Raw genomic sequence first — 25,673 nt, 5'->3', positions numbered from 1 at the left:
AGTTCCTCCCCTTTCCCTCCAGCCTCTCTCCCCTTCTTCTACTCCGTCGATCTCCCTTATGTTTCCATGAGACCCTTCCACTCTGCTTCTTTCCCTTATTTTGCTCTGTTTTCTATGAGAAAATATTTGATCCCGTACTTTCTGAGCCCAGCTCATTTCACATAGCACGATTTTCTACAATTCCAATTATTTACCAGCAAATGTCATAATTTTGTATTTCTTTATGGTTGAGCAAAATTCCATTGTGTATATACACCTTATGTTCTTTATCCATTCATCTGCTGACAGGCACCTGGGCTGGTTCCACAATTGGGCTGTTGTGATTCTGCTGCTATGAACATTGATGTTCCTATATCACTAATAGTCTGCTGATTTTTAAATACCAAGGCAGGTGATAGCTGGGTCCTATGGTGGTTCCATTCTTAGTCTTTTGGGAAATCTCCATACTGTTTTTCAAAGTGGCTGTAGTAATTTGTCATCCCACTAACAATGTATGAATATACATTTTCTCCCACGAGCTCGTCAGCATTTATTAGCATTCGTGTTCTTGATGATTGCCATTCGTGAAATCTCAATGTAGTGTTTTGTTTCATTTGTACCAGGGACTGAACCCAGGGGCACGTAACCACTAAGCCACATCCCCAGCTCTTTTTCTATTTTATTTTTGAGGCAGGGTCTCACTAAGTTGCTAAGGGCCTTGATAAGTTGCTGAGGCTGACTTTGAACTTGCAATCCTCCTGCCTTAGCCTCCGAATCACTGGGATTACAGATGTCTTCCACAGTGACTAGCTTGGTGTAGTTTTGATTTGCATTTCCTTGATTGCTAGCAATGTTGAACATTTTTTCAAATATTTGTTGACCATTTATATTCTTTCAAGAAATGTCTGTTTAGTTCTATTTCTTTTATGTTGATTGGGTTATTGTGTGTGTGTGTGTGTGTGTGTGTGTGTGTGTGTGAAGTTTTTTTAGTTCTTTATGTATTCTGGAGGAATATATATTGTTGGAGGAGTAGATGACAAAGATTTTCTCCCATTTTCTAGGCTTTCTCTTCATTTTCTTAAACTTTTGCTGTGCAGAAGCTTTTTAATTTGATGTCATCCCACTTATTGATTCTTGGATTTATTTCTGGACCTTTAGAGGTCTTGTTAAGGAATTTGGTGCCTGCATCAATATGATGGAATGTTGACCTAATGTTTTCTTCTAACAGCTGCAAAATTTCTGTTTTAATTCCTACGTGTTTAATCCATTTTAAATTGACTTTTGTGTAAGGTGAGAGATAGCAATCTCTGTTTTTCTGCATAGGGATATCCAGTTTTCCCAGCACCATTTGTTAAAATGGCTACCTTTTCTCCAACATATATTCATGGCACCCTTGTCAAGTATCGGATGACTGTGACTATGTGGGTCTACCTCAGTGTCTTCTCTTCCACTGGTCTTCATGTCTATTTTGATGTCAATACCATACTGATTTTTGTTATTATAGCCCTGTGACATAATTTGAGATCATATATTGGGATGCCTCCAGCATCACTCTTCCTGCTCAGGATTGCTTTGACTATTCTGCTCTTTTATTCTCCCAAATGATTTTTTTTTTAGGACTTTTTTCTTTAGTTCTGTGAAGAACGTCATTGGTATTTTGATAGAAATTGCACTGAATCTGTGTAGTGCCGTTGGTAGTATGGCCATTTTGACAATATTAATTCTGCCTATCCAAGAACATGGGAGGTCTCTCCATCTTCTAAGTTATTCTTAAGTTCTCTTTCCTCGGTGTTCTACAGTTTTCAATGTAGAGGTCTTTTACTTCCTCAGTTACATTAATTCCCAAGTTTGTTTGTTTGTTTGTTTTTGAGACTATCGTGAATGGGATACTTTTCCTGATTTCTTTCTCAACAGATTTGTTGTTGGAGTATAGGAAAGCTATTGATTTATGTATGTTGGTATTGTATTCTGCTATTTAATGAATTTGTTTATCAGCTCTAACAGTCTCCTTGAAGTTTTTTGGGTCTTCTAGATATATAATCATATCATCAGCAAACAGACGATTTGACTTCTTTTTTTTCCTATTTGTATTCCTTTAATTTCATTTTCTTGCCTGAATGCTCTGACTAGAGTTTCAAGAATTATGTTGAATAGGAGTTTAAGAGTGAACATCCTTGTCTTGTTCCTGATTTTAGAGGAAATGCTTTCAGTTTTTGTCTATTCAGTAAGTTTGTTGGCCTTGGTTTTGCTGTATATAGCCTTTATAATACTGAGGTAAGTTCCTTCTCTCCTAGCTTCTTCTCTTATGTTTTTTTTTTTTTTTTTTTTCTTTTTGATTGCTGGGGATTGAACTCAGGTGCACTCGACCACTGAGTCACATCCCCAGCCCTATTTTGTATTTTATTTAGAGGCAGGGTCTCACTGAGTTGCCTAGTGCGCTTTTGCTGAGGCTGGCTTTGAACTCACAATCCTCCTGTCTCAGCTTTCCAAGCTTTTAGGATTACAGGCATGTGCTACCACACCCAGCTCTTATGTTATGTTTTTGACATAAACCTTTTGTCAAAGGTTTTCTGTGCATCTATTGAGATTATCATTTGATTCTTTTCTTTGGTTCTATTTATGTGGTGAATTGTACTTATTGATTGGTGTATGTTGAACCAAACTTGCATTCCCAGGGTGACACTCACTCGATCATGGGGTACTATCTTCATAATGTGTTTTTGAATGTGTTTTGCCATAAATTGGTCTCTTTCTTATGCTACTACCATACTGTCTTGATCACCATAGTTTTAAAGTAGGTTTTGAAATCAGAAAGTGTGAGTCCTTCAAATTTGTTCTTCTTTTTCAAGATTGTTTTGGCTATGATGGTTTTCTTGCATTTTATATGAATGTCAGGATCAATTTTGCCTGCATCTGAAGAAAAGGATGTTGGAATTTTAAGAGGAATTGCACTGAATGTGCAGAGAAATTTGGGATTATTCCAATGTTAATTAGATAATTCATGTTAATGATAATGTTAAATTTAACATTCCAATGTCAATGTTTGTTTCAAATCCATAATAAAAAATGTCAAGATATAATTTATTAATTCTTTTAAATTTTTTTGCAGTGAGTTTTTCTTTATTTCAAGTGTGCAAGCCTTACATTTAATTTTTAAATTTATTCTTAAGGATTTATTCTTTGGTATTGGAGTTGTGGCTAAGTGGTAGGACACTTGCCTAGCATGTGTGAGGCACTGGGTTCGATTCTCAACACCACATAAATAAATGAATAAAATAAAGGTCTATCGACATCTAAAAATATTTTTAAAAATAATTTATTCTTTTTGATGCTATTAAAAATGATAAGCAACTAATGGAACATTTACAACTATGACAAATGCATTTTAGATGGTTTATAGTACAATAATGTCCAGCTTTATTATTGAAAGTAAAGTAAATGAAGATGACTTTGACTTAAGGTTAAAAAATGAGAATACAAAATTATATACACTGTAAAGCTGTGACTCTGTAGAAGGAAAGAAATCTACATATAAAAGCCTGAAAAGCAAAATGTGATTTTTCACTTTTTGCCTCATTCTGTAACTTCAAACATGTCTTCAATGACAATGATTATCTTTCTAGAGAAAACTCCTAGGGTATAACTTACAAAATCCAATGTTCCTGAATTTTTGGGGGTCCAATCAATCTGATTGGACGCCTAATGATGTATCTTTTTGAGGATTTATTGCATATTTGTTTGAGGGTAAAAAACAAAGTCGCTAAATTAGATGTCCAATTTGACATTGTTATCAGAGTTCCAGGCCAGAGGCCTGACTCTGGAGGTCCAGATGATTCAGGTCTGACCACTGTCCCTAAAATTCAAATGGAGGAGTAATGGTAAGAATCAGGAAAGGAGCTTCAGTCGGCATGGCTGTATTGGGAAGACAAAGGGTACCAGTTCCAGCCCCATCTTCGGTGGTATCGATGTGAGTGCTCTGATGATACAGATAGGAGACCAGAAGTCTGCATCGTCAACCAGCTCGGCAAACTGGTCTGGTTGACCACTGTTGCAGGACTGTTCAGCCAGGGAGGTTTTAGCAGTTAAGAGAAAGCTTCTCTTGCCTGGAGGGTAGTTTTCACTCAACACAAGATGTTTATCAGTCACATCTCCTACTCCTGGAATCCAAGGTGACCGATTCAGAGCAAAGGAGACAGATGGAAAATGGAGGCAGAGATGCCAAGTTTTTATCTTGATTTCAGTTACCTATTGGACCTTTGCAGGCCCAAGTGAAGAGTCTTTTTAACAAAAGCAGCCTCTAAGCCTTTGGGAGAACACCAGTTGAGCACCTAAGATTTTTTGTAATTTTTAGATTAAGAATTTCATATAGCATTCATTTATAGGATGTTAAAATGCAAGTACTCTCTCCATTCTAATTATATTTTGCCATATTAATCTTCAGTTTCTTTGTTATTTTTTAACAATTTGTTATGTATTACTATCACTAATCTTCTGATAACTCGATAGTAAATGGTTTTTTTAAATATCAGCAGAAAACTGTGCATCTGACATTACAAGAAATGAGTTTTGGCTTTCATGGGTAAACTATCCAAATTCTGGCTGCAACATAGAGTTCAGTGTCAGAACAGGTCAACTACTATGCCTTGTCGTGAGGGTGCAATGTCATTAACACAGATAAAACGCGTTGTGTCTCTCCACAATGTTCAAACTTATTGAATAACAATGTACTCACTTTTATCAGTGCAGTTCACTGAATACTTGTGGGTCATCTGGTAGTCCTAAGTCAGCAATCTGTAATGAGACAAGGAAATAATAGGACTTGCTCTAGTTGTGTGTTATGTAGTAATAATAAGCTGCATTTGGAATTTGCCTGGACTTGTAAAACTAAAATCATAAGTGGCGCCTGGTGACAAACTTGCTGTGTGGCAGGATGACACTCCTGAACAATGCCAACATGAACCTTGATCTATGATTTGAGTGGTGGCTCCTGGTCTAGTCGTGTTCTGGTCTTTATCAATGAAAACCAGAGCATGACTGGGCTGAAAATCACTACTCAAACCCCTGGACTTTTGGAGCAAACTGTCAGCAGCACCATGACCAGAGGACTCCACATCGCTCTGTCTCTTGACTGCCCGGCTGTTGTCCACACTATCGCTGATTGCTGATTGCCATTGTCACTGAGGCCAGACCACTGACCACCTGTCCCACGATGATGACTTCCATCCAGCCTCCCACTTATCGGACACCCGAGGACATCCGGGGAGCTGAGAGGCTACAGCTGAGAAGAATCCCCTCGGTCTTGCTGACTGACTCCTGGGAAGAAACGTTGCATTGAGTAAGTCCATGGGATTAGACTCTAGGTGAACAAGGGAGTGAATCTTCCATGTATTTGTGACTTGCTATCATTAGGAAGGTTAAGCTGAGTGTGCATTGCATGAATAAAACCCACTTGTCAGAACCAAACTTGATTCCTCTCTTACTGCTTGCAACACGATCACAGGTTTTTTTATTCCAATCTTGATTTCTAATACCTGTAACTCTGAAGTCACACATCACAATTTACACAATTAAACATGTAGGCCACAGAAAGGCTAGGAGAGTATTAAGGTAGCCACAGAGGTTCAGGAGGCTGAACCGAGGCAGACAGCAGATATGGCCGCAGAGTCCCTGTAGGTGGTCAAGTAGGGTTAGAACTAGTCAAAGAATGTTCAGGGCTCAGAGCTGTCCAAGTGCAGGAATCTATTCTAGGCCAAGGTCCAGATGGATGGAGTTTCGGAGCTTGGAGTGTCAGTTTGAGGTGTCAGCTTGGAGTGAACTTTTGTGTTCCTCACGAGCAGGAGAAACCACACCCTACTGAAGCCCAGAGATAGAGATTTGGCAATTTTCCCGGTCGAGGTTCCTGACAAATGACCAGGTGAGGGGTCAGGGTGCTGCTGTGTGCAGTCTCAGGGGGCCCCTCCTTTTATGGGCCTCAAGTGAGGGGGCTGCATCATTGGGTGCTCTGATGTGTTGGATAAGCTCGTGGCCGTGGTCCTTCTGATATGAGTTTGATACAACCGTGCATGCATGTGCTTCTGATTACCTTGTAAGCTCATAGGAGGTCATTCTTATTAGCACAGTTAATTCATTGATCAGTTCATGCCTTACCGTTGTGCCAGACAGATGGTGGCTGTTGGCCTGATCGAACAAGGAGTGGGGTCATTCCATCTCAGTCCCTAAACTCAAACTATTGCTTTACAAAATGGAGTGACAAAGGATTAGGCACAGCCTGAAAACTGCTTTCTGTACACGTTGGAGTAACTCAGAGAGGGCACAGCCTGCTCTCCTCAGGCCCCAGACCTCCTGACTGTTCATTTTATGGATAAACATGGAATAATCATCTCTCCTATTTGGTGTATACCTCACCCAAAAGAGGCAGATTTATAGTTATATGTCAATGGGTTATTGCTGGAATGTTCCGAATCTGTAAAAGTCATCTCTCGCTGTAACTGAGTCTTCTTTTTTGTTTTTTTAAACAGAGTTTTAGGGCAAAAGCCCCAACTGTGGGGTTTCAACTGACTAGACTCGGCCACTGATTCTGACTTTCCAATCAAAGAGATGAGCAGTGTGAACAACAGGAAAGGAGCTTTAATCACTGTGCCCAGACTGGGAAGGTCCAGTGACCTGAGACCTGTCTTCAAGGGGCTGACAGGAGCTTTGGCTTTCTATAGAGGAGGGACCCAGGCAGGACTGGGATCGGCACAGCTGGGAAGACAGGTCACACTGGTCAGGTCTTGGTGTGGCTGATCACCACCTCAGGACTGATTCCCCGAACTGGAGGGAACTCCCGCTCGGGCAGTGTGGTACCCACTGCGGATGGCTGCTTCTGTGCAGTGAGGCAGTCTCACCATGGGTGATCTGTTCTGCGAGCTTCCATGTCCTGGGTGGTAACGTTGGTCTCTTGGATAAAGATGTTTATGAATTAGACCTGTTGTCTCTGGAATTCAAGGAGTAAGAGAGCGACTTAGAGTTAAGAAGAAAAAAAAATGAAGGGATAAAATGGACCCTGGGAAGGACAAAATGGAGTTAGTTAGGCCAGAGGCTGGCTCTCTTGAGCTGTGAGCTGGCACTGTGGAGGGGCCAGCTCATGTCGCTCTGATCTGGCGAATGCCCTTGCTGCCTGGGTGATTGGAACAGGCTCTTTGCTGCCGACTGTGGCTTCATGCTGGAAGACTATGCCCCACAGTTTAATTAGTTGATAATTCTAATCTACTAATTTAACTAATACTTTTTTTGAGCATCGTGCCACTTGGCACAACATTTTAAGACCTAGCATGAAGAGTGCACATTTTCTGGGCAGGGTGCCTTCATTTACTGAACAGCCAGGGCACCTTCGGATTTGATTTAACTCTTCTGTTCTTTGGTATTGTGAAGCTTTTAGCCAAACCTATTGATGTGTACTCATTAAGACCAGTTGTCCACAAAACACCTGCTTTCCTGTAAAAGGATCTTATTACTAAAATACAGCTAGTTCTTGCCAAGAAAAGGGCTTAAATTTCTTTGGCTGGCTTGATGTTTTATCAGACTGCCTGTTTGGTATTTGTATTCATTGTGTGCAGCCCCAATTCTTCTTTCCCTTTTGTTCTGGGAAGGTCCTGCTGTGAATTGCTCTCCATTCTCCCTCTGGGAGGCAAGATCACTCTGTGCCCAGCCCTGCATCTGGCTTGTGCTGTGATATGAATACAATGGGTCTAGTTCCTGCCACCTTCTCAGGGGAGTTGTTCAGGTCCAAGGACGTCCAGAGTTACAGTCTGCTCCTCCCCCTCCACCCATCCCCAGCTGCAGGTCCCCTACCCTTCCTCGGCTTCTGTTCCAGTCACCTTCCTCCCTCCCTTATTAAAGAGCTCCCTCAGAGCCACAAAAGGCAGGACCAGCCAGGAGTTGGTCCAGTCCCTTTGTTCTATGGACAGCTAGTTCCAGTAACGCTCTCTTAAAAACAGAAATAACTCCCACAGGGGAAGTCTCCTGAAACTCAACACACCTTTGTGAAAAAGGAGAAGCAGGACCTACTGGAACCAACTCTCTGATTTTGTGCTTAAAGCTGCATTCCTGCAAATTTCAGTTTCCATGCATGAAAAAGATGAGACTAGGTTTGTTTCTTTATCTTCTGCCGCTTGATAGAATGTTTTGGGAATCCGATGTAGATTACAGGCATTTTCCTTGCAGTAGTGCAATGTACAAATATATATGTGCATGTGTGTGTAAATATATGTGAATGTACATACACACACATGCATACATACAAGAAATTGGGGATTGACTCACAACCTGTGGGCCTATTTCTGCTGGTTAAAAGCAAATTTAACAAGCACATGAAACCATGAACGTCATACCTGAATTCACTTTGAAGTCCTACATTCTGCAGTTCCAACACCAGTCAAGGCTCTGGACTTAGGATGTCCTTGGCCCTGATGTCTCCCTCAAGCCCCATTTCTGTGAAGTTGTCAAATGTTCGTCCTCCCATTAATTATAAAGGGTCACCTTTCAGCCAAATTATGAAAAAGCAGTAAGACTCTACAGGACTGTCTGTCATTAGCCGTTTCTTTCACTTTGAAATCTATTTTTCTCTTTTAAAAAGATGTTTTTTAAAATCGTGCTAACACAGAGATGACAGAGTTTACCAACTCAACCAGTGTGCAGTTCTGTGACCTCAGGAACGAGCACACTGTTGTGTGACCACGACGCCAACCACCCAGAGCCCTTCATCTCGGAAAACAGAACCTCTGCCCCATCACACCGCAGCCAGCCCCTTCTCGCCCTCCAGGTTACCACCGGTCTACCTTCTGTCTCTGTGAAGTCGATCGTCTAAGGACTTGGTAGACAGCAGGTGGGACCATGGAGTATTTGTCTTTTTGTGAGTGGCCTGCTGTCCTTAGCGTGATACCCCAGGTTAGTCCGCACCGAGCCTGGGTCAGAATTTGATTCCGTTTTAAAGCGGGATGATATTTCTGTCCTAGACACCACATTGTCCATGCACCCACCTGTCAAGGGACCCTTGCCTGGCGTCCACGCGCTGGCGGCGGTGAAGAATACTAAGAACAAAGGGGCGCAAACATTCTTTCAAACCCTTGCTCTGGGCTTCTAGGCACATGCCCACAAGTGGCGCTACTGACCCCCGCGGCGCCTAGCCGGCGAGCTGCGCTGCACCGAGGTGGCACGGTTCCCGCATCTCCACCACGGGTGCAGAATCCTCCCGTTTCGCCACGTTTTTGCCAGCCTTGGCATTTTGTGTTTATTAGATATGAAAAATGACAAACCTCAAAAACAGTGAGACCTGGGAAAGGGGGAGTGAGAAAGAAAGCCACACATTGGGCGCGTTGATCCTTTACCCAGTGATGAAACAAGGCCTGGGGAGGAGGTGTCCTCAACCTAGAGAGGCAGTCTCTGGGAAGAGGCCAAAGCGGCGATTCCTCCCCAAACAGATCCTTTCCAGACGCCAACCCCTGACCCCAGGCCCTCCGTCCCATCCAGTAAAATAGATCCCAGAGTCTGTCCGCCCACCCCAGATTCCCTCCCATTTCGCCCCATAAAACAGACCCCAAATCCCTGAGCGCTCAAGCTGAATGCTCGTTAATCAAGGCACCTCTCAGTATGACCCACATAAGCTCAGTCCGCTCCTTTGTTCGCAGCTCATTTTCCACCAGGAAAGTGGGTCCAATGTGGGAGCGGGTCACCAGTTCCTGCATGAAACGTCATTCCTGAAAAAAAGGCCGAGATGATCCGTGAAGTTTGGTCAGGTCAGGCCCCGTCCTTTTGTGCTAACGGTGTTTTTGTTTTGGTACCAGACTCCTGGATACGAGATTGTATCTCGCTGCTGTTTTCCTTTTTTCTTCTCTTCTTTTGTTTTCTTTTTTCCCTGAGGGTGCTGGGGTGAGACCAGGGCCTGGCTTTTGCTGGACAGGCACTCTACCACTGAACTATACCCCCACTCCTTCACTGTGGTTTTGATTTGCATTTCCCTAATGATTAGTGACATGCAATAACAGCATCTTTTCCTGTTCTTATTTGTCATTTGTATGCCTTCTTTTAAGAAATGTCAATTCAAATTATTTTTCTTTTTAATTTGCATGCTTAGATTTTGCTTTGAACTAAATGTTGGTGCCCCGCCCCAAATTCACATTTTGAAGCCCTAAGTCCTGTGTGACAGTATTTGAGGGTGGGAGCTTGGAAGGTAATTAGGTCCTGAAGGTTGAACCTTCAGGAAGGGGATTGGTGTCTTTATAAGAAGAGACACAGAGCTGAATGCTCTCTGTTCTTTGCTATATGAGGACAAAAAGGAGAAAACAGTTGTCTGCAAAGCAGGGAACCTCTTACCAGAACTCTACCATGCTGGCACCTTGGTCTTGGACTTCCAGCCTCCATAACTGTTATTAAGCCCCTACCCCCACCTGTCTATGGTAGTTTGTTATGGCAGCCTAAGCCTATTAAGATATATATTTTTTGAGTGTGCCTTTCCCCCATTACTTCTTCTGTTTTATACTTTTGCTTAGTCAACATTGGTAAAGTGCACAATTTAATTTTGTGGTCTGTTTTAGCATAAAAAATGAGTATTTACTTAGTTTTATTTATCACTATTACTATTACTGCATTTATCTTCTTGAAATTGGAATGAGTATTAAAAATAAGAACAAATTATCTAGTTGTTAATCATAAAATAATTGGCGTCATCTACCTGCCTGCTAATGTAGCCACTCATAGAAGCTTCTCTGCATCTATCAATTTTTGCTTCATTATTTATGTTGATACCACTTGCCAGGGGATTAAATTTTAATTGTTATTTGAATAACTAGTTATTAAGTAAATGTCTTCCAAAAATTTTACCACGGTGCTTCATTGAAACCTAAAGACAAAATTTCACATAAGAGAGTCTATATTTTGGTCAGTTTGAAAGAAAATAGCATGGATGTTGTGAATTAAGCTGTGTCCACTTAAAATTCATATGCCGAAGCCCTAATCCTCACTGTGACTGCACTTGGAGATAAAGCTTTTAGGAGGTAATTAGGGCTAAATGAGGTCATGAGCATGGGGCCATGGTCCTAGAGGGTCGGTGGACTTATAGGAAAAGACACTGGGAACTTGCTCTCCCTCTCTCCTTCCCTCTCTTCACGTTCTGATGCAGAGAAGGCAGCTGCCTGCAAGTCTTCACTGCAGCTCACACAATTGCCACACATTCTTCTTTTCCAAGTGGTTTAAAAACTGATAAAATTGCTTGAAAATATCCCTTTAAAATAAGTCTCTTGTTTGGATGTAACCCTTTTGTAGCCATGCCCTCTTATGGGACAATAAAACTCATTTATTCACTCATGAATTAAATTTATCTGTTTTTGTCTCTTATGTGCTAAGCATTTAGATACTCTGGGTATAACATAGCAAAGAAAAATAGAGTACTTGCTCTCATAGAACTTTCTGGAAGTAATGATATATGGAAAATAAATGTAAAATAGGAATCGTGATATGTGCTACAAAGGAGAATAATTGTGCTTAGAGAGCTAATAACAGAGGGTTTTAACTAGTCATGGGGGTCAGAGAGGGTTTCTTAGAAGAAGTAATATTCGAACCTATGAAGATATGAAGGGTAAGGAGGAGTTTATCAAAGATAGGAGAAAAGAGTATTTCAGCAGAAATAAGACTGTGTGCAAAAACCCTATGGCAGAAAGGAACATGGGAAAAATCAGAGGTGCAAGTAAGGCCAGAGCCAGAACACTGAGAGCAAGTGGGAGCCCCATAAGCGGCGCTGCAGGGGAGCCCCCCGTGTGCTGGCCACCATCGTTAGTGCCGTCTCTCTTCCAGAAGTAATGGGAAGCCCCTGAGAACTTAGCAGCTGGTCGGTGAAGGGTGGTGCCGTCTGCTCTGCATTTTGAAAAGATTGCTCCAGCTCTTGTGGAGCATCAGGGACATATGTGTTACTGTAAGTCAGCCGCTTAGGAGGTCGAACAATCTAGCAAAGAGGAACACCTTAGTCTACAGGAGCAGACAAGATGGGCTCTGTGCGAAGGGGTGAAGCATTGTGTGTGAGCATAGTCTAGGTACCAAGCAACAGGATTTGTCAATTTTGTCGGATGAACTTGTCAGCTGACAGTTCATTCATTTATTCAATCCAAATGTTTATTAAGCAGATAATATGGGCTAAATTGCTGTGGAAGGGCAAAGGGGGAGAGGCCTTCAAGCGGTCAGCTGTAGGCCCCTTTGAAGTCCAGCCTGACCTGGGTTCCATGAGGTGTCTGAAAATACTAGAAATAGAAAGCACCATTAGATTGTAGAGAATACCCTTGAGAATTTGAAAACTTTGTGGCTGAAAGTTATTAACAAAGTAGTTTTAAATCTATCTGAGCACTGTGTGCAAGGTTACCTTTACAAATAACTTTTAAAAAAAATTACTAGTGTTATCTCTGGACTGGATTTATTGTGTTTGTTTTTTCTTTCTTTTTTTATTTTTGGTACTGGAGAGTGAACCCAGGGGTGCTTAATCACTGAGCCATTTTATTTTAAAACAGGATCTTGCCAAATTGCTTAGGGCCTCACTAAGTTGCCCAGGCTGGCCTTGAACTTGCGACCCTCCTGCCTCAGCCTGGCATTGAAACAGGCCAGACACCCCCACCCAGGGGACCCTTACCATAATTAAGCAGAAATCCCCACCATATCTGTGGCATGTAAGTTCCTCTTCCTATCAGAGAGGTGTTTTTTTGCACATGACATCTGCTATCAGCAAAATCTACAGAAGGCATTGTGGTTTGTAGCTTCCTTTTTGTTTATAAATACCAGGCTTGCAGAAAAAACTTGTGAAACCCCTGTCTGTCTAGAGGATGGAACGAAACACACTTGTCATATGAACAGCCTAGTCCCCTCCCCACCACTGGGTATGAAGTTCAAAGAATTTCTTCACTCATCATTCAGGAGAGGGATTCTGAGGCATGAGCCACCTCTGAACCCTGCAGTTGATAAACTTGCTTCCTGAAAATTCCTCAGGTGCCCTGCCTCTTCTGTCCCACTTCAGGGTGACAGGCTTGTGCCACCGTGCCTGACTGCTTTACTTTACTTTTTGAGCTTCACCTGTTAACGGACTGCCTTTCCCCTTAGAGACGCCTGACTTTAAAATCAAGTCTGCCCTGGAAAGTATCCACAGTATCCAGCTGCATTCTGTAGAAGTGATTGGCACCGCTGGTTTACAGAGCCAAGGTACATTGACATAGCTGAGTCACCAGGAAGACAGGGCTGATAGTCAGAACTGGGTTCTGAACTCTGATTAAGAGATTCCATTCAATGGGAGCCCACACGGAAGCTGTTGTTCTTGAAGTTGGGTTGCCGGATGCTACTGATCTGAGTCACCTGAGGATCACAAGGAACCACACCTTTGTGCTAGATCTCTAAAGAGCCGATTGTATTTTCTTTCTTCTACCTGGAAGTAACTCCTGCCTGGAATCACATATCTGACTGTAATAATGAGACTATGTGACTTTATGTGCTGAAAAGTGTCCAAGTGTAATAACAATATTACCTTGACAATATTACTTCCACAGCATTCTTTTATTGAGGATTTTGCATCATTAGTTGATTAAATCTCACAGTGTGGAAATGAAAGTAGATGCTCACCTCATTTTATCAAAGGGAGTGGTTTTGAGAGGTTAAGTATCAGAGAGGACTGCTATCCCATTGGAAGTCAAAAAGGAAATGGGGCGGGGTGTCTGGCATTTGCTGAAAAACATAGATAAGCAGGAATGAGCTCTGGGGTTCACATACAGGGCCACGGGTCCAGGCTATTGCTTTGGAAGGGCCGCACGTCAGGATCAAGAGTATGAAAAATAATACAATTCCCAGGAAAGGATGTTGGTGGTCCTTTGCAAACTGTTTTGGTGTCAATAGAAAATAAGTTCTTTACAAAATGAGTTTTTAAGTTCACAACATCCTATTTCATTTCTTTTTTGTGACACTTTATTGAGATGTAATTCATGTACCATAAATTCCTCCAATAAAGTATATAATTTAATATACTCACAGACATATGCTCCACACCAAGGAGATTTTAGAACATTTCCTTTCCCTCAAATAGAAATCCCTTAACCCTGGCGCAGTGCCACATTATTTTCCCAGTGATCCCCAGATCCAAGCGACCTGTCTCTATGGAGCTGCCGAATCTGAACATCACATGCAAGTGGGATCCTACGACCTCGGGTCTTTGTGGCCGGGGTTCCTCCTTTCTGCGAGATGTGTCAGCGCTTCATCTCCCTAAGCTGTCTAGCATTTCATCGCATAGAAATCATCTGTCCATCCACATCCATCATTTGTCCACTCATGAATTCATGGACCTTTGTGTCATTTCCATCTCTGACTCCCATGACATAATGCTACTATGAATATTTATATCCAAGTTTTTGAGTGCGCATGTTTTCATTTGGAGGTAAACTCCAAGAAATGGAGTTTCTAAGACCTGTAGTAATACTACGTTAACTTTTTGAGAAACTTTCTACTGTTTCTCAAAGTGGCTGTAACATTTTACATTCCTGCAAGCAGTGTATGAGCTCAGCAATTTCTGCATATCTTTGTTAACACTAGTTATTCTCTGATTGTATTTTTATTTTTTAATTAAAAATTTTTTTTTGCTGTACCGAGTATTAAACCCAGGGGTGTTCTCCCACTGAGCTACATTCCCAGCACTTTTTATTTTTTATTTTGAGACAGGGTTTGATAAGTTGCTGAGGCTGGCCTCAAACTTGCAATCCTTCTGCCTCAGCCTCCCGAGTTGCTGAGATTACAAGCATGTGCCACCCTGTCCCCAGCTTCTGATTGCATTTTAAAAAAAGTTTTTTATAACTTTATTTTGTTTATTTATTTTTTTATGTGTGCTGAGGATCAAACCCAGTGCCTCACATGTGTTAGGCAAGCACTCTACCACTGAGCTACAACCCCATTTCCCTGATTATATTTTTAAAGTTTCAATTAATATTGTTTTATTATTAAAACGATATATTGTTTTATTATTAAAACAATATATTGTTTTATTAAGGTGAAATTCATAAAACATAAAATTAGCATTTAAAAATGTGCCACCCAGTAGCATTCAATGTTGTGCGACCAAGACCTCTATCTAGTTCCCAAAGTTCATCAGCCCCAAAAGAAGGCTGCATGCCCCAGCAGTCACTCCCCACCCCGCTGCCCACCAGCCCTAGCAACAACCGTCTGCTCTCCAGATCTGAAAGTTAACCCATTCCAGGCATGGATTGAATCGTGTTCTCCCATAACCCCCAAATTCATATGTTTTAGTCCTAATCCCCAATGGGACACTATTTTGAGATGCAGCCATTAAGGAGGCCATGGCAGTTAAAGACGGTCATAAAGGTAAAGTTGCAACCCCATGAGTCTGATTTCCTGACAAGACAAGGAAGAGGCACCAGGGATCGCTCTCTGCCCAGGCACAGAGGACAAGGCAAGAGGAGAACCTTTTGAAGGCCAGAAAGAGGGCTCTCACCCAAAGCTGAATTTTCTAGCACCTTCATCTCAAACTTCTCAGCCTCCAGAAGTGTGAGAAAACAAATTTCTGTGGCTTAATCCATCCCAGCCTGAGAAGACTAATATACCTGTGCATGGAATCATACAGTAGGTGGCCTTTTGTGACTTTCTTCAATTATCATGTTTTCAAAGGTTCATCCACGTTGTCATGTACCAGTACTTTATTCCTTTTTAAGGTTGAATCATATTTCATTCTGTGGATACATTTTACCTGACTCTTCCTCCATTGAGGGACATTGTTTTCATCTTTGTGAACTGCGACGTTATGAATATTCATGTGCAAGTTTCCGTTTCTACACCTGTCTTCATTTCTGTTGTCATACAGTAATCCCTCCCTGTCTGCAGATCCCTAGTGCATGGCTGAAGCCTCAACTAATACTGAACACCCAGCTATATTCTTTTTTTTTTCTGTACCTACCTGTGATTCCTGGACATACAATAAAGTTTAATTTATAAATCAAGCACAAGGGATAATGACAATAACTAATAATATAAAGAACAATTATAACAATACACTATAATAAAAGGTGAATATAGTCCCTCTCAAAGTGTTATAGTATGCACTCACCCTTGTTTTTCTTGTGATGATGTGAAACAAACTGTCACCTACACAATGAAATGAGGTGACAGGCCCTGGGGTATGCTACCATGCACGGGTTACTTGCACGCAAGCACTGTGATAATGCAGTGGTGGGTCTGTTGACCAAGACAGCTACTGGGTGACTGAGGGGCAGGCAGCATGGATAGCGCGACACACCAGCCAGAGGGATGATGCGCACCTTGGAAAGACGCAGCGGACAGCTCGAGAGTTCATCATGCTATTGGTATGTGCACAATTTGAGACTGCTGAATCACTTGCTTCTGGGATTGTTTACTTACAGTTTAGACTGTGACCAACTGCAAGTAACTGACACAAAGGAATTCAAGCCATGGATGAGGGGACTATCAAACCCCGAGGCACAGAACTGCTGGGTGGTACGGTGATCCCATACCTGACTTTTTGAGGAACTTCAGACAGTTTTCTACAATGTCCCACCACTTTAAATATTGAAAAGTGAAGCATGAGGTTTCCGGTTTCTCCAGCTCCTCGCCAGCAGTGTCATTCACCTAGTTTTGATTACAGCTACCCTATCGCTACATCAAATATGAGGCGATATCTCATTCTGATTTATAGTTCCTTGATTACTAATAATGTTGAGGATCTTCTTGTGTGTTTATTGGTCACTTATGTAACTTCTTAGAAGAAATGTCTGCTCGTGTCCTTTGCCATGTGTGTGTGTGTGCGTGTGTGTGCGTGCGAGTGCATGTGTGTGTGTGTGTCTGTGTGTGTGTGTGTTACATTGAACCTGGGGCCTCACGTGTGCTAGGCAGGTCTCTGACACTGAGCTAGACCCCCTGCTCTTTCATGCCAACTGAAAATACAGAAATGTGTTTGCTTCTTTCTTTCTAGTCTGGGGCCTCTGACTTCTTCTTCTTGTTGGGTAACTGGGAGAACTTTGAGCAGACTGTTGAGTCGACATGATGAGATCAGACATCCTTGCCCCTTCACCACCATCATAAAAACCCCGGACACTGTGCAAAGGCAGAGTGCAAATTCATGTTGCTCTGCTACTTGAAAGGGAATGTGAACATATCTTGTTTCAGTCCTTTCACTTTAAAAAGACATAAAATATTTACTAATTTTATATTTTGGTATTGGGAAAATAAATTAGAACTTGATGATCCTTTTAAAAATTAAATATTATGTGAATTCACAGCACCTCGTTATGGGGCACTATTAAGAGTGGGATGTAAGTAAGAGGGGGATGAGACCTCAGGCCTGACCATATTTCCTTCTCGGAGATCAGCATTACCCATAAATCATGATCTTTCCTCTTAAATAAGGCAGGCCGGCCAGGTGACCTTGCTGGAAGGCATGCTGCCTGTCTGCCTGCCCAGGGACAATGAAGGACTTCCTGGCTTCCACTGGGTTGGAGCTCCTTTTGTTAAGGAATCCTGCATATGTCATTTCTCTTCATATGTCATTTTCATAAATAAATTAGGATCCCAATTAATGTAAAAGTAGGTTGTAGAAGAATTTCACTCCGGGGCCAATAATTTCTTCCTAAGAAAAATGAGAAAAAGCAAAGGGTCCCAGCATACCCCCTTCCTTTGCTGGGAATGCTGCCTGGACATGGCTGCTCCAACTGAGGGCCGTGAGGCTATGCTCACCTCTGCTGAGGTCCCACAGCTCTATGGCTATGCTCACCTGGGCTCTGGAGGTCCCACAGCTGGGAGCCTATGCTCACCTCTGCTCTGGGGGCTCACAGCTGTATGGCTATGCTCACCTCTGCTCTGAGGGCTCACAGCTGGGAGCCTATGCTCACCTCTGCTCTGAGGGCTCACAGCTGTATGGCTATGCTCACCTCTGCTCTGGAGGGCCCACAGCTGGGGGCCTGTGCTCACCTCTGCTCTGAGGGCTCACAGCTGGGAGCCTGTGCTCACCTCTGCTCTGAGGGCTCACAGCTGGGAGCCTGTGCTCACCTCTGCTCTGAGGGCTCACAGCTGGGAGCCTGTGCTCACCTCTGCTCTGGAGGGCTCACAGCTGGGGGTCAGTGCTCACCTCTGCTCTGAGGGCCCACAGCTGGGGTCCCGTGCTCACCTCTGCTCTGGAGGGCTCACAGCTGGGGGTCAGTGCTCACCTCTGCTCTGAGGGCTCACAGCTGGGGGTCAGTGCTCACCTCTGCTCTGAGGGCTCACAGCTGGGAGCCTGTGCTCACCTCTGCTCTGAGGGCTCACAGCTGGGAGCCCGTGCTCACCTCTGCTCTGGAGGGCTCACAGCTGGGGTCCCGTGCTCACCTCTGCTCTGGAGGGCTCACAGCTGGGGGTCAGTGCTCACCTCTGCTCTGAGGGCTCACAGCTGGGGGTCAGTGCTCACCTCTGCTCTGAGGGCTCACAGCTGGGAGCCTGTGCTCACCTCTGCTCTGGAGGGCCCACAGCTGGGAGCCTGTGCTCACCTCTGCTCTGGAGGGCCCACAGCTGGGGTCCCGTGCTCACCTCTGCTCTGGAGGGCTCACAGCTGGGGGTCAGTGCTCACCTCTGCTCTGAGGGCTCACAGCTGGGAACCTGTGCTCACCTCTGCTCTGAGGGCTCACAGCTGGGGGTCAGTGCTCACCTCTGCTCTGAGGGCTCACAGCTGGGAGCCTGTGCTCACCTCTGCTCTGGAGGGCCCACAGCTGGGAGCCTGTGCTCACCTCTGCTCTGGAGGGCCCACAGCTGGGGTCCCGTGCTCACCTCTGCTCTGGAGGGCTCACAGCTGGGGGTCAGTGCTCACCTCTGCTCTGAGGGCTCACAGCTGGGAACCTGTGCTCACCTCTGCTCTGAGGGCTCACAGCTGGGGGTCAGTGCTCACCTCTGCTCTGGAGGGCCCACAGCTGGGAGCCTGTGCTCACCTCTGCTCTGGAGGGCCCACAGCTGGGGGTCAGTGCTCACCTCTGCTCTGAGGGCCCACAGCTGGGAGCCTATGCTCACCTCTGCTCTGAGGGCTCACAGCTCTATGGCTATGCTCACCTCTGCTCTGGAGGGCTCACAGCTGGGAGCCTATGCTCACCTCTGCTCTGAGGGCTCACAGCTGGGGGCCTGTGCTCACCTCTGCTCTGAGGGCCCACAGCTCTATGGCTATGCTCACCTCTGCTCTGGAGGGCTCACAGCTGGGAGCCTGTGCTCACCTCTGCTCTGGAGGGCCCACAGCTGGGAAGCTATGCTCTCTCTGCTTTGGAGGCTCCTTGGGTCTGGGATCCGCTTGATGAAGGAAGTTCCTATCTCCCAGCTGTACTCAGAGGTCGTACTCAGATACAGGTGACATTGTACTTCCCTTCGAGAGGGGATGTGTTCCCATGCCTGGCAGGTGTTGAAACAGCCTGAATGTTTGTAATAAGTACAATAATTATGGAAGACCCCAGAATAATTGCTTTCTGTAAGTCACCTCCTTTGATTTGAAAGTAGTCTTACGGGTAGGTACTATACTAACCTCATTTTGCACTCGGCGAAGCTGAGGCTTGGAGGGTCCAGACACATCATGCTGCCCTGCCCATGGTTCTTTCCCCTGTTTTCTGTGAGGGACTCCCCTTCCTCTGTGGAAGTGCTCTGTCCCACTCCCTGCAGCTCTGGTGTAACTGTGATATCCTGTCTGCTGTTCAGAGAGCACACAGATGAGCTCAGATCAGGCAGCCTTCTAGTGGGAATTCTGGGTGGGTTCTTATTGTGGACTCTGCATCCAGATCCTGAGAGGAAAGCTTTCTTTTACTTCTGTCGTCATTTTATGGAAGGATGGAAATCTGGAAGTCAATCCTGTTCTCCCCTAAACGGAGAGAAAATCCTGCCATCAGAGAAGACAGCAGGACAAGGACCCAGAGTAGCAAGGCTGAGGGACGGGAAATCATTGAGATCCTCCTCCCTCCCTCCTTCTCTCCCTCCCTCCCTCCCTCCCTTCCTTCCTCCCTCCCTTCCTCCCTCCCTCCCTTCTTCTCCCCCTCCCTCCCTCCCTTCCTCCCTCCCTCTCTTGTCTCTCAAGCCAGGTCCATTTCTAGAGTGAGAAAACAATTCATTTTTGCTTACTTGTTTGAGTTAGAGTTTTTTCATTTACAACCAAGAAAGTTAATTAGCTTGCCTACAATTATGCAATTAAGGAGGCTACAAAGCTGGTTTTAAATCCACGCCCATCATGCTAAGTGAAATAAGCCAAACCCCCCAAACCAAAGGCTGAACGTTTTCTCTGATATGAGGATGTTAATTCACAATAAGGGGGAGTACAGGGAAGAACAGAGTTACTTTATATTAGGTAGAGGTGAGCGAAGGGAGAGGAAGGGGCATGGGGGTAGGAAGGATAGTAGAGTGACACAGACATTATTTCCTCAAGTACATGTATGACTGCATGACCCATGTGATCCTATGATATGTACAATCAGAAAACTGAGAGATTACACTCCATTTATGTATGATCTATCAAAATGTATAAATGCATTCTACTGTCATGTACAACTAATTAGAACAAATAAAACAATTTAAAAAATAAACGCATGCCTTTCTGCCTCCCAAGCTTTGCTCTACACAATGCTTTAGTTTATTGAACTAAGAGCCAGATGTTTAAATTTGGTTAACCTGATTTAAACATTATACAATGTATATATGCATTAAAAATGGTATCCCATTTTCTGGGTTAATCAGCTTTCCATTGTTGTGACAGAATATCTGACAGAAATCAACCTAAAGAAGAAGGGTTTACTTTGAGTCAGGGTTTTGGAGGTTTTGGGACATGGTCACTTGGCCTGGTTGCTTTCGCACCTGCTGTGAGGCAGTACATCATGGCGGAAGCACAGGAAGTAGGGTGGTGAGAAGCATAGAGAGGGCTCACTTTCATCACAGACCCTCTAGACCCCTTAAGCTATGAATCCGTAGGCGGACTTACCCAATCATTGGTCAGAGCCTCCATGATCCAATCACCTCCTGAAGGCTGTGCCCTGAATAAGCTGCATGGAGACCAAGCATTGAACACATGAGCTTTGGGGACACTGAATATCCAAACCAGAACACCCATTAATATGTGTAACTTTCATGCTTTTGTGGGTCAGTTAAAAATGAAAAAACAAAACAAAACAAAACAAAAAACCCCAGCTGGTTAATGAAAAAAAACAAACAGAAAGACAGAGTATAAAATGCCCATGATCACAGCTGACAGACCTGCTTGACACAAACCCAACTGCTAGAACTCGTGTTCAAATGTGAGGAAGAAGAAAAAGGCATTATTTTATCCAAGAGGAAGGAAAGCATATATCATTTTGTCTTAGAATGGATCACCACAGATAGTGATGAACTCTGAGAAGAGTAACTATTTCCTGTGACTCTGGGTATAAATGTCTTCATCTAAGTAGGCTAGTCGACTGAGGGAGTGACGTCCAGTGATTCATGGATCTAAGATGTGGAACTGCATTGATTCAGGACTAGGAGACAATAACACCTGATAGAAGCAGAGCAGACAATTAGCAGAACGCGACGTGCTGGTCGGGGTCTGTGTGTTCTCCCCAGGACTGCGCGGGGCGTGACAGCAGCAGATGTAAACCTAGGCCGGCCGACCCTTCCTGGGCGTGCCCCTTCCTGACCCATGCGTGTATCACCACTTGAATGTCATTCGCTGTTATTCTCAGCTTTTCCTTGATGAAAAGGATAACTTAGGGGAGAAAAAATTCATTTTTTCTCATAGTTTCAGAGAGTCAGTCCATAGTGGGCCACTCCATCGTTCTGGGCCCAGGATGAGGCAGAACATCATGGTGTTAGGGTGTGGCAGAGGAAAGCGGAGCAGCGCAGGGCAGCCAGGAAACAGCGGGAAAGTGCAAGGGGGAGGGGAGATAGAGAGAGAGAGAGAGGGAAAGGGAGGAGGGATTCACTCACAGAGGACAAAATGTGAGCCCCACAGGCACGTCCTCAGTGGTCTACACCCCATCACATCCATATTGGTTAATCCATATCAGTGGGTTACTCCACGGATTAGGTCACAGTTCTCATTTCACCTCCACATATTCTTTCACTGTCTCACCCATGAGCTTTTGGGGGACCCCTCGTGTCTAAACCATAACATTTACCATCATGTAAAATTCGACCCAAGTGTTGTGGACTCCGCGATGCCCCCAGTGGCTCCCTTATTGAAGGGCTGGCTCCCCACGCAGCAGTGTTCAGAGGTGGGGTTCTGGGACGTGATGCACCATGAGGGCCCTCACTTCACCTGTGGAGGGCCCGCCAAGGGTGGGGAAGCTGATGGCCTTGCTGGGAGGAGGGAGAGTCGGGAGGAGGCGGGGCCCAGGTAGATGAAGTAGGTGGCTGAGGGCCGGCCGTGGAGGGTGCTTCGTCCTCAGCCCCTTCTCTCCGCTTCCTGGCTGCTCCACCACACCCTTGTGCCAGGACGTTCTGTCTTGCAGCAGGCCCAAAGCAAAGGAGCCAGCCCATTAAGTACTGGAACATCTGAAACCAAGTCAAAATAAGTCTTTCCTCCTCTAACCACCCCCTCAGGTATTTTGGCCACAGTCATGGAAATCTGACTAACCTGAAAAGTTCTTATTGTAAGATAACATTTACATAAGCATAACAAAAAATATTTTAAGAAGAAAATTATAAAGACGCACACATATATCTACAAAGACATCTATTGTTCATTTTTTCAAGTTCTCAGGCTTCACTTAAAATGTTTGACCTTAACATTCAAATTTCCTAAAGGCCCACTTGTGGAATGTGATATATTAAATGTAGATATTAATACCTAAATTATATGTAACCATGACCTCATGATTAAAGACACCCTCTGTTACGGTTTGGGTCTGGTGTCCTCCAATGGCTCCCGGGTGAAGGCTTGGTCCCCAGCGCAGCAGTGTTCAGAAGTGGGGCTTTGGGAAAGGGATTGGGGCCAGAGGGCTCTGACCCCATCAGTGGATTGGTTCTTTGATAGCTGGATGGTCTACTGGGAGGTGGTGGAGGCTGTGGAAGGTGGGACCTGCGTAGAGAAGTAGGGTAGGGACTTAGGCATGTCCTGAAGGGTATTTCTTCATGGATCCCCTTCCTGTTTCTCTCTCTGCTTCTTGGCTGCCTGGTGCTGAGCAGCCTCCGCCGCCCTCCCCCCACCATGCCCTCCACCATGATGTCCCGTCTCACCTTGGGTCCAGAGCTACAGAGTCAGCAGTCTATGGGCTGAACTCTGAATCCATGAGCCAAAACACATCATTCCTTCTCTAAGTTGTTTTTCTCAGGTATTTGTTTCAGTGACAAAAATCTGACCAACCCATCCCCCCTAAACCGGTATGAGTCAAAGTACCAAATTAGCTCTATTTCAGAATGGTTGAAAATAATTAATTAAAAACATTATAAATCTGAACTCATGATATATGATTAAAGCTCTCCTTAAAGGCAAATATATGGACTTAAAATTCTATACAAATAAGGAAGAATGAAAAGAAAGCAAAAAACACTTTAGCTTGGTAAGACAGAAAGGAACAGCAAAACGAAATGAAAGAAGCAACCAGAAATTAATTGATAATAGTTTGATTAGTACATTGCAGTGTGTGTGTGTGTGTGTGTAAACAGTAGAATTAATAAATTTAAGGTTTATTCTTTAAGGAGAGATTGCTGGATCTACACTTAGGAAAATGCTGAATAATTTCTTTGCATTGAGTGTAATAAGTAGGACTTAATTTTTGATGAGTTATAAAAGCAAGACAGAATGAGCATACCTAATCAAAACATCTGAAATCTGAAATACTCCAAAATCTGAAGCTTTTTGAGTACTAAGATGATGCCATAGATGGAAAATTCCATTCCATGAATAAAAGTATTAAAAAGATTGCATAACATTACCTTTAGTCTATGCACACAAGGTGCATATAAAATATAAATGAATTTCCTGAATGGAGCCGTGAGAGGACTGGACAAAAGACAAACACACACAAAGATAGAGAAAGGGCGACTCGGTGGACCAACCGGACTCCTGATGGGAGACACACTGGCCACAAGCAGGCTCCACACCTTTATCTTCTAGGTTCAAATATCAAAAGGATTTCCTGTGAGAAAGGTTCTTCATGACAAATAAAACAAAGTTGTGAGCAAAAGCAGCCCAATAAAAAATGCGCCCATATCTCTTCTACCTCTGGGGAGCTGGCGTTTGAACTCAAGGCTATTGAACCAATACATTCTATGACAGGCACAGAATCTTCTTCTCAAGAGGGGTCACACCAAATGGACAATTTTCTTGGCACCTTTGCACCAGAAATTCCCGATGGAGTTGTCACTGCTGTCCAGGGCCATTCAAAGCCATACATTCATCACTCCCAACAAGTACTTATATTTGGGTCCCTTTGCCAGGATATGTCATTACATTGAGGCAAATATTCCAAAATCTGAAGAAATCCAAAGTTCGAAATACTTCTGGTCACAAACACTTCAGACGAGGGATAATACTCAACTTTTATATGCTCAACAATAACAATAAAAACTAGAAAGTAAAATGTTGACATTAATTTCCAGTGTAATGTAAGATCTTTAAGACCTTTTTATAGTTTGACTCCCATGTTTTAAATTGTGTTTGTTTCTCCCACAGAAGTAGTTTCCCCTGCCCATTCCATCCTCCCTTTCTCGTCATCTAAAACAGCTCTTGGAAATATTACAGAAAGATATTTCCTTTATTCCTGTGATCTTGATATTTGAAATCCACAACCAAATCCTTCATGCCTGGATAACTAAAGAAACTTCTGGGCTGGTGCAACTGCCTCCCAAGTCTCCAATTTTTGGTCCACTTGGCACACTGTCCATCAGGAGCAAAAGCTGTAGCGTCAGGAATGCAGCCTGTTACAGCCTCGGCAAGGCAGGTTTCTCATGGGCTAGCCTGGGTCGAGGGTCTCACCGTTTCCTCTCACTGTCCTGCTGGTGTCTCCCATTGTCCACACCCAAGCAGCGGCCAGAGAGCCAGGGCGCCTGAAAGGTGCTTCTTCCTTCAGCACGGGAGACTCGCCGAGTCAGAGCCTCTGTGGAGGTCCACAATGATGATCCTGCCAGAAAGATTTCAAATGAAGGTGCACGAAGTGACAGGCTTGGGTTTGTTAGAGAAAGTGAGGCAGGTGAGACAGGCTCAGTACAGGCACTGAGCAGAACACCTCTGCAGAGTGGACTGCCTCTTGCAGCGTCTGGGTTTTAAGGGATTTGAGTCCCTTTGTTCTTGCCTTGCTACTCATTCCCCCGTAAGTGATTTATTACCCTTTGCACAGCTTTCAGCAAACTTCCTTTGTGAGGGTCATGATGACCTGGTAACAAGGGGTGGCTGTGACATGGTTTTGCTGATGACTTGGTCACGAGGGGAGGGTCTTGACAAACTGGTCACCAGAAATAGTTGTGGCATGACCTTGAAACAATAGTTATTACAGGGTTATAATTTACTACAGCTGGGGGAGATCTGACATACCAGTTCCCATTTTCCCAATGCTTGTAGCTTTGATAGTTTTCTGTTATCCCCAGTCCTGTGACTTATAACTCTCTGATGTCCTCTCCTGCCCACCTGTTAATGGCTGACTTTCTACCTAAGGAGTTGCTGCAGGGGCTGGAAGAGCAGGGAGGAAGGACTGGACCGCCAAGTGGAGAAT

This window comes from Sciurus carolinensis, chromosome 15, assembly GCF_902686445.1.
Source record: "Sciurus carolinensis chromosome 15, mSciCar1.2, whole genome shotgun sequence".
In the NCBI taxonomy this organism is placed as follows: Eukaryota; Metazoa; Chordata; class Mammalia; order Rodentia; family Sciuridae; genus Sciurus; species Sciurus carolinensis.
This window is presented reverse-complemented; position numbering follows the sequence as displayed.